This window comes from Suncus etruscus, chromosome 1, assembly GCF_024139225.1.
Source record: "Suncus etruscus isolate mSunEtr1 chromosome 1, mSunEtr1.pri.cur, whole genome shotgun sequence".
NCBI classification, from domain to species: domain Eukaryota; kingdom Metazoa; phylum Chordata; class Mammalia; order Eulipotyphla; family Soricidae; genus Suncus; species Suncus etruscus.
Genome location: NC_064848.1, coordinates 138187288 through 138196188, shown reverse-complemented (window position 1 = coordinate 138196188; position 8901 = coordinate 138187288). Strand labels below are relative to the sequence as shown.

Here is an 8901-nt window from a genome sequence, read left to right as displayed (position 1 = left end):
CTTGTATTTCAGGTATATAGTGAGAGTGAATTAGGGCCAGTCCCACCACCAGTGTTGACTTCCCTCCACCATAGTTCCCAGCATGCATCCCATACTTCCACCTTTAATCCCCTGGACTACAAGTGTAACAGGTCTATTTTTTGTTTTTAGCTTGCTAAGTTTGGGTCTCTTGATTCTATTGTCAATGACAATAGAATAGCATGGGTATTTAGATATGACTTTTTTCTTCTTTTTTTTACTTAGTGCTCCTAAGACCTCTTGGCCCCTGGGTCCCGTCCCCTTTATTTTCTATTCTCGTAGGCAGACATAGAAATATGAGGCAGAACAAAATGATTTTTATGTTCTAAGGTTCTATGAAAAAGCAGGAGCCCCTATTTAGAGTATATAAATAAAAATAAAAGAAGAAATAAAAAGAAAAAAGGAGGCAGATACAGCAAGTTGGGGTTTTTTTTGTTTGTTTTTTGGGTTTTTTTTTTTTTTTGCATAGGCGCAGTATACTTTGGGGAAATTAGAAAGGCCATTCGCTTGGCCTGAGAGATACAGGGTAGCCCCTAGAATTTTTATAGGTACTTTCTTATAATAGTTCAAACAAAACATATCCCAACTGTTTGTCATCAGTAATGTAGGTAAGGTAGGTGATATTTCTGCTATCAAGTATCATAGCAGTGAGAATTAACCCAGATAAGGATATAGACCAGAACATTGCACAATGTTCTGATTCCATGTTCTAATTTTTTAAAAAAAATATTTAATTTTAGGGGCTGGAGAGATAGCATGGAGGTAGGGTGTTTGCCTTGCAATCAGAAGGACAGTGGTTCGAATCCCAGCATCCCATATAGTCCCCCAACCCTGCCAGGAGCAATTTCTGAGTGTAGTGCCAAGAGTAACCCCTGAGTGCTGCTGGGTGTGACCCAAAAACAAAAACAAAAAAATTTAATTTTGGGCAGGAGAGATAGCACAGCAGTAGGGTATTTGCCTTGCATGCAGCCGATCTAGGACAGATGGTGATTTGAATACCGGCATCCCATATGGTCCCCCATGCTAAGGGTGATTTCTGAGTGCAGAGCCAAGAGTAACTCCTGAGTGCCACCGGTGTGACCCAAAAATACAAAAAAAAATTTTTTTAATTTTGGGGCTGGAGCAATAGTACAGTGGGTAGGGTGTTTGCCTTGCACATGGCTGATTGGGCTCAATCCCTGGCATCCATATGGTTCTCTGAGCCTGCCAGGAGCGATTTCTGTGCACAGAGCTAGTAGTAACCTCTGAGCACCACAGGGTGTGACCCAGAAACCAAAAAAAAGTTTAATTTTTTACGTTAAGTTTTTTTAAGTATTAAGGCACTGTGATATACATTGTTATTCATAGTTGAGTTTCAGGAATACAGTGTTCCAACACCAATCCCAGTACTTCCTTCCACCAATATTCCCATATCTCTCCCCACATCTTTGTCTATGATCTGTTTACTGTCATAATGGTAAGGTTATCTGGAGGATGTGCTTGACTTATTAAAATTAGTTGAAGAAAAGTATTAGCTGAAGGGTATTTATGATTTGTACATCTATTTTTATTAGAATTTGATTTTTATGTTAAAGGTTGATGAAGCAAAAAATAATCGCTTAGTTACATCTATACCACATTGCTTATTTCCTCTTCTCCTGGTGGCCATGCCCTGACAAGTTCAAGGTTCAATTAGTGACCACAAAGCAGAGCAAAATTAAAGGACTCTTAGAGAGGTCAAGGTCAGGAGCTCAGCTTTGATCCAAGAACAATGAAAGATTGCTTTTCAATTTTCTCTCCTCATTTTAAAGAGGGAGAAAGGAGGGTGTGTGGAAAGGAAGTAATAATTGACCATAGCTTATGAGATCATGTTTGTGAAAATAATCTTGTAAAGTGAGAGGGATTCCTAAAAAATTAATAAAAGTCACAGATGAAAAAAAAAGCCACAGATGAGTAGGTGAACTGGCTGTAGGGCATCCCTACAAAAGAGGAAGTATCTTTTATTCTCTTCTCAGACCCCCTCTTCTTCCTGCCTACCTACCAAGCCCCTTGGTTTTTTGTTTTGTTTAGGGGTGATGCTCAGGGGTTACTCCTGGCTCTGAACTCAGGAATCATGCCTGGTGTTCTCAGGGGACCATGTGGGGTGCCAAGAATCAAACCAGTGCCAGCTGAATTGCAAAGTGAGTGTCCTATCATTCTGGTTCCTGCCAATATCCTTGGATCTCAGAAAAGTTCTGTCTGGATCTCTGGGCCCAAGAGTGCTCCATCCTCTTGCCACACGAAGTGCCATGTTCCACCGCAAGAGCTGGCAGGGCTCGGGGGAAACATATGTGGTCCTGGGGATCTAACCCAAGTCAACTGTGTGCCAGACAAGTGTCCTACCTGCTATACCATCTCTCTGGGCCAGTACTCCTTATTTCCTTCCTTATTTCCTTCCTTCCTCCCTCTCCCCTCTTTCCCTTCCTTCCTTTCTTCTTCCTTCCTTCCTTCCTTCCTTCCTTCCTTCCTTCCTTCCTTCCTTCCTTCCTTTCTTCCTTCCTTCTTTCCTTCCTTTCTTTTTTCCTTCCATCCTTCCTCCTTCCTTCCTTTCCTCCTGTTTTGGATCACACCTAGAGGTGCTCAAGTATCTTTTAGTGGAGCTTAGATGACTATATGGTTTCTGGGGATCAAACTAGTATCAGCTGCATGCAAGGCAAATGAGTTACCCACTGTATTATCTTCCAACCTAGTAGTGAGTCTTTTCTTTTTTCTTTTCTTTCTATTTATTTAGAATTTCACTTTTATTTTCATTTGAGGGCCAAACCTGGCAGTGTTCAGGTCTTACTCCTAGCTCTGTGCTCAAGAATCACTCCTGGAGGCTGGATCAAAAGCACAGTAGGAAGGAAATTTGCTTGCCCGCAGCCAACCTGGGTTCAATCCCCAGCATCTAATAGGGTCCCTGAGCCTGTCAGGAGTCATTTCTGAGTGCAGAGCCAGGAGTAACCCCTGAGGACTGTTGGGTATAGCCCCAAAACCAAAGGAAAAAAAATCAGAATTCAGTGAACCATATGGTATGCTGGAGATCAAACTTAGGTTGGCCATATAAAGCAAATACTCTACCCACTCTCCCACTCTCCCCCAGCTCCTCTCTTTATTTTCTTTATATTATATTTTATGTAGTGTGGTTACAAAAATGATAACTGGGGCTGGAGAGAGAGCATGAAGGTAGGACATTTGCCTTGCATGCAGAAGGAAGGTGGTTCGAATCCCAGCATCCCACATGGTCCCCTGAGTCTGCTAGGAGCAATTTTTGAGCATAGAGCCAGGAGTAATTCCTGAGTGCTGCTGGGTGTGACTCGAAAACAAAACAAAACAAAAACAAAAACAAAAATGATAACTTGGTGCCAGAGAGATAGCATGGAGGTAAGGCATTTGCCTTTCATGCAGGTCATTGGTTTGAATTCCGGCATCCTATATGGTCCCCTGAGCCTGCCAGAAGCGATTTCTGAGTGTGGAGCCTGGAGTAACCCCTGAGCACTGCTGAGTGTGACCCAAAAACCAAAAACCAAAAAAAAAAAAAAAAAAGATAACTTTTTAGGGGTGGGGTTGGCCACACCGGTGATACTAAGAGGTTATTTCTGGCCATGCCCTCAGGAATCACTTCTAGTGGGCTCGAAGGACCATATGGGATGCCAGGGTTCGAACCCAGGTCAGCTGCATGCAAGGCAAGTGTGCTTACCTGCTGTACTATTGCTCTGGTGACAGTAGTGATAACTTTCATGAGTTTGATGTATACAGTAACTACACCCACCAACTACTCTATGTTATTTCTAGTTCACTTCTTCATTCTCTCCCCCACCTGCCCCTCCTTTATAAATAATTTCACTATATGTTCAAAAGCCAAGCTGTCCTCATTCAATACTGCTTTTTTTCTTGTTGTCGTTTTCTCTTTAAACACTCCAGATGAGTGAGATCATCCAGTATTTGAGTACCGACTTTTTTAAACTCTTGAAAGCCATTTTGATCTATTTTCTATATTGGGATTCTACGTAAAAGTTTTTTTGACAGAACAATGCTGCTGCTCTCAATACAATTGATTGGGCACCCCATTAAACTCTAAGAACACAGTGTTAAGCATTACAGAAATAGATGAAGATCATCCACATGGGAAGGAACAAAGCCATTCAATGCTTTGCTGGAACCAAGACATCAGCATTATGACTTGCACTGGCTGAGACTCAAAGACAGAGTGGGGACAAGAATTACTGTGAAAAGCGAGGTATTGAGGCTGGAGTGATAGTAGAGAGGGTAGGGCTCCTACCTTGCATGGGTCAACCTGGGTTTGATTACTAACACTTCATATGTTCCACTGAGCCCTATTATGAACGATCCCTGATCATAGAGCCAGGAGTCAGCATTGAGCACCACTTGTTATGATCCCAAAGCAAAAACAAACAAAAAACAGGGAAGAATTGGCTGAAGAGGTAGTACAGTGGGTGGGGTGCTTGCCTTGCATGCAGCTGACCTGGGTTCAACTTCCAGAATCCTGTATGGTCTCTAGAGCCCTGCCAGGAAAGATTTCATAGCACAGAGCCAAGAGTAAGTCCTGAATACTGACAGATGTAGTAAAAAAAAAGGGGGGGGGGCTTCAGGTGTACCCTGATAGGAGGGTGTTGGCACAGCAAAGCTGGAGACATATCTATCTATGGAAAGTTAAATAAAGGGCAAGAAATTCAGCCAGAAAGACAGTTTAAGAGACTGGAGTACAGGCTTTGTACATGTAGAAAACCCAAATTCATTCAAGGACACTGCCTGGTATTCTGAGCACAACTGGGAGTGATTAGTGAGCCACCACCAAGTATGAACCCCCACAAAAAATAAGAAAATAGGGGTTAAAGCGATAGCACGGTGGGTAGGGTGTTTGCCTTGCATGCAGCCAACTTGGGTTCGATCCCTGGCATTCTATAATGGTCCCCCGAGCCTGCCAGGAGTGATTTCTGAGTGTAGAGCCAGGAGAAATTCCTGAGCATCGCTGAGTGTGTGTGGCCCAAAAGCAAAGCAAAACAAAACAAAAACATAAACATAGACTTCTGAGATGATTGTATTGGGTACTGATATGGCTTCTCTGCCTTGTCCTGAGTTGGAGGTGGAAGTGAAAACTAGGGAAATTGGTACTTACTGTGGTTAAGTCCCAATTTTTTGGGACCAATTTATGTTGGTGTTGGGGGTGGGCAAGCTGCATATAATGCAAGTGCCCTCCCTGTAGTGCTATTATTGTTCCAGTCCCTGGAGTTAAACATCTTTTTTTCAGTCAGGTGTGTGGCACAAAACAAAATTAAAAAAAAACACCAAAAAAAAAAAACAATAGTAATAAAGCTGAACAAAATAGCATAGGGATAAGGATCTTTCCTTATAAGCTATTAATCTGGGTTCATTCTCACTGGCACCACTCTCAAGAACTGCCAGGAATGATCCCTGAACACAGCTGAGTGTAGTCCTAAGTCAATGTAATAACAATGATCATTTAAAATATAAAAGTAGGGGGCAGAGAAGAAGAAAAAGAAAAAAAGAAGAAAAAAGAAAAAATATAAAATATAAAAGTAAGGAGCTGAAGTGATGGCACAGCGGTAGGGTATTTGCCTTGCACATGACCAACCCAGGAGAGATGGTGATTCGATTCCTGGTTTCCCATATGGTCCCCCAAGCCTGTTAGGAGTGATTTCTGAGTGTAGAGCCAGGAGTAATCCCTGAGTGCCACCAGGTATGGCCCCAAAACAAAAATAAATAATTTTTTTTTGTTTTTGCTTTTGGGCCACCTGGTGATATTCAGGGGTTACTCCTGGCTATGCGCTCAGAAATCGCTCCTGGCTTGGGGGATCATATGGGATGCCAGGGATCAAACTGCGGTTCATCCTAGGCTAGCATGGGCAAGACAGATGCCTTACTGCTTGCACCACCACTCAGGCTCCAAAAGGTTAAAATTTATATAATATATATATATATATATAAAGAAATAATTTTTATAACTATAGTGAGACACAACTCACATATCATAAACTCACTTAGGGGGGGCCAGAGAGAGAGCATGGAGATAAGGCATTTGCCTTGCATGCAGAAGGACAGTGGTTCGAATCCCAGCATTTTATATGGTCCTCTGAGCCTGTCAGAATCGATTTCTGAGCATGGAGCCAGGAGTAACCCCTGAGTGTTTTTGGGTGTGACCCAAAAACAAAAACAAACCAAAAAAATTTACTCATTTAGAGCATAGAAGCTTCACCTAGGAGATGACTCAATGGACTGAGCACATGTAGAAAACCCAGATCTGATCCCTATCTGGCATTTCTTGGTGCCCTGAACAACACTGAGAATGACCTACCTACAAGTACTGTCAGGTCTGGACTCAACTTCCTGCCCCAAACTAAAGTGTCAAAGTCCAGGGTTTTTGATGTCTGAGAAAGTAGTGTGATCTTTACCTCAATCAACACCACAATTAATCACAAAGAGAACTTGTAAGGGTCACCTTCAGTGTCTCTCATCTTTGCCTCTTGGCAACTGTTTTCTTCATTTTCTGTCTATATTCATCCCTTAAGAACATGTCATATCAGGGCCCGGAGAGATAGCACAGCAAACGCCTTGCAAGTAGCCGATCCAGGACCAAAGGTGGTTGGTTCGAATCCCGGTGTCCCATATGGTCCCCCATGCTGGGTGTGGGCCAATAAGAAATCAAAAAAAAAAAAAAAAAAAAAAAAAAAGAACATGTCACATCAAAGTGAAATTGCACAGTATGTGTTGTGAATATGTTTGTGTCTGGCTTCTTAGTTTAATACAATTTCTTTTCTTTTCTTTTCTGTTTCTGTTTGTTTGTTTTTTGGGTCACACCCAGCAGCGCTTAGGGGTTACTCCTGGTTCTAAGCTCAGACATCGCTCCTGGCAGGCTCCGGGGACCATATGGAATGCCAGGATTCAAACCACCTTCCTTCTGCATGCAAGGCAAATGCCCTACCTCCATGCTATCTCTCTGACCCCTTAACACCATTTCTTCCCTTCTCCCATGCTATCGACATAAGAGCATTTCACTTCTGGGTATGGCTGAAATAAACATGCCTTGCACAGATGTAGCATGTTTGTTTGTCCAGCCATCAGTGAATGGATACTTAGGTCATTTCTACATGCTGAGCATTACAAATAATGCTGCTGTAAACATTCATGTACTATTTCTGTGCATGGGTTTCCATTTTACTGGGGGATCTATTGAAGAATGGAATTGTTGGCTCAAATGATAGCTCGAGGTTGCATTTTTCTTTTTCCCTTTCTTTCTTTTTCTTTCTTTCTTTCTTTCTTTCTTTTTTTCTTTCTTTCTTTCTTTCTTTCTTTCTTTCTTTCTTTCTTTCTTTCTTTCTTTCTTTTCTTTCTTTCTTTTTCTTTCTTTCTTTCTTTTTTTCTTTCTTTCTTTCTTTCTTTCTTCTTTCTTTCTTTCTTTCTTTCTTTCTTTCTTTCTTTCTTTCTTTCTTTCTTTCTTTCTTTCTTTCTTTCTTTCTTTATTTCTGTCTGTCTTTCTTTCTTACTTGCTTTCTTTGATTATTTCTTTTTGGTTTTTGGGCCACACCCAGTGGTGCTCAGGGGTTACTCCTGGCTGTCTGCTCAGAAATAGCAAACGCCGCTGTGCTATCTCTCCGGGCCCACATTTTTCTTTTAGGGTAGGATTTGGGTCACATCCAATCATGCTCAGGGGCTATTCCTTGCTCTGTGTTCAGGAGTGACCTCTGTTGATGCTGGGAGGGAACGTACAGTACCAGTAGGATAGGAGGGATGCAAGACAAGACAGTACCCATATAGTATCTTTCTGGCCCTCTATGCTTAACTATTTTTATTTGGGTTTTGTTTTTTTGGGGCCATATCTTGAAATGCTCAGGAATCATTCCTGCTATGCACCCAGGGATCACTATTGGTGGCACTCATGAGAGCATATGGTGGTGCTGTGTTTCTGTAGCTAAAAACACAAAGCACACACCCTGCTTTCCCCTAGCCCCCTGAACAGACAACTCACACACTGCTTTCCCTAAACACACAGAACTCACACCCTACTTTTTCTTTTACCTGTTTGGTTGAATCACATTATAAATATCCCACTCTCACCTAAAATATACCAAATCATCTCTTCGAAGTTGCTTTGTGGGTGGTTTGAATCTGTAAGCACCTGTCCTCTGCTGTCCCACCCCTATGATAAATAGCCTGGTCCTGAACTAGCCTGGGATTCAACATCATCACTTCATCTACAGATATTGATTCAGGTCAGCCATGTGCAAGGCAAGTGCACTACCACCTGTCCTACTATTACATCCCGCATGTTTAACTTTTTGAAGAAACTGCCAGTTTGTTTTCCAAAGTGGTTATATCATTTTATAGTCCAACCTGTAGTATATAGGTTATGATTTCTCTACATAATCTCCAACACTTATATGATCTGACTTTTGGGGTTTGGTTTTTGGGTTACACCTGGTTGTCCTCAGGTCACACCTGACTCTGCACTCAAGAATCACTCCTGTTGCTAGCTTTGAAAATACATATACTAAAATTGGAATGCTACAGAGAAGATTAGCATGACCCCTGCACATGGATGACAAATTCATAAAGCATGAAGCATTCCATATTTTTTATTTTTTGGTTTTTGGGCCACACCCTGCAGTGCTCAGGGGTCACTCCTGGCTGTCTGCTCAGAAATAGCTTCTGGCAGGCACGGGGGACCATATGGGACACCGGGATTCGAACCAACCACCTTTGGTCCTGGATCAGCTGCTTGCAAGGCAAAAGCCGCTGTGCTATCACTCCTGGCGGTATTTGGGGGACTATTTGAGATTGAAATTAGGTCAGCTACGAGCAAGACAAGTAAAGTGCCTTACCTGCTATCCTATCTCTCCAGTTCCT

General features: G+C 42.1%; 1 non-coding gene across 1 annotated transcript; it reads left to right on the top strand.

Annotated features, from left to right (window-relative positions):
• The first annotated feature begins 8520 nt into the window (after positions 1-8520).
• Positions 8521-8631, top strand: LOC126028425 (U6 spliceosomal RNA). The gene has a single exon (XR_007502431.1). It is a non-coding gene; the product is annotated as a U6 spliceosomal RNA (small nuclear RNA).
• Positions 8632-8901: the final 270 nt, after the last annotated feature.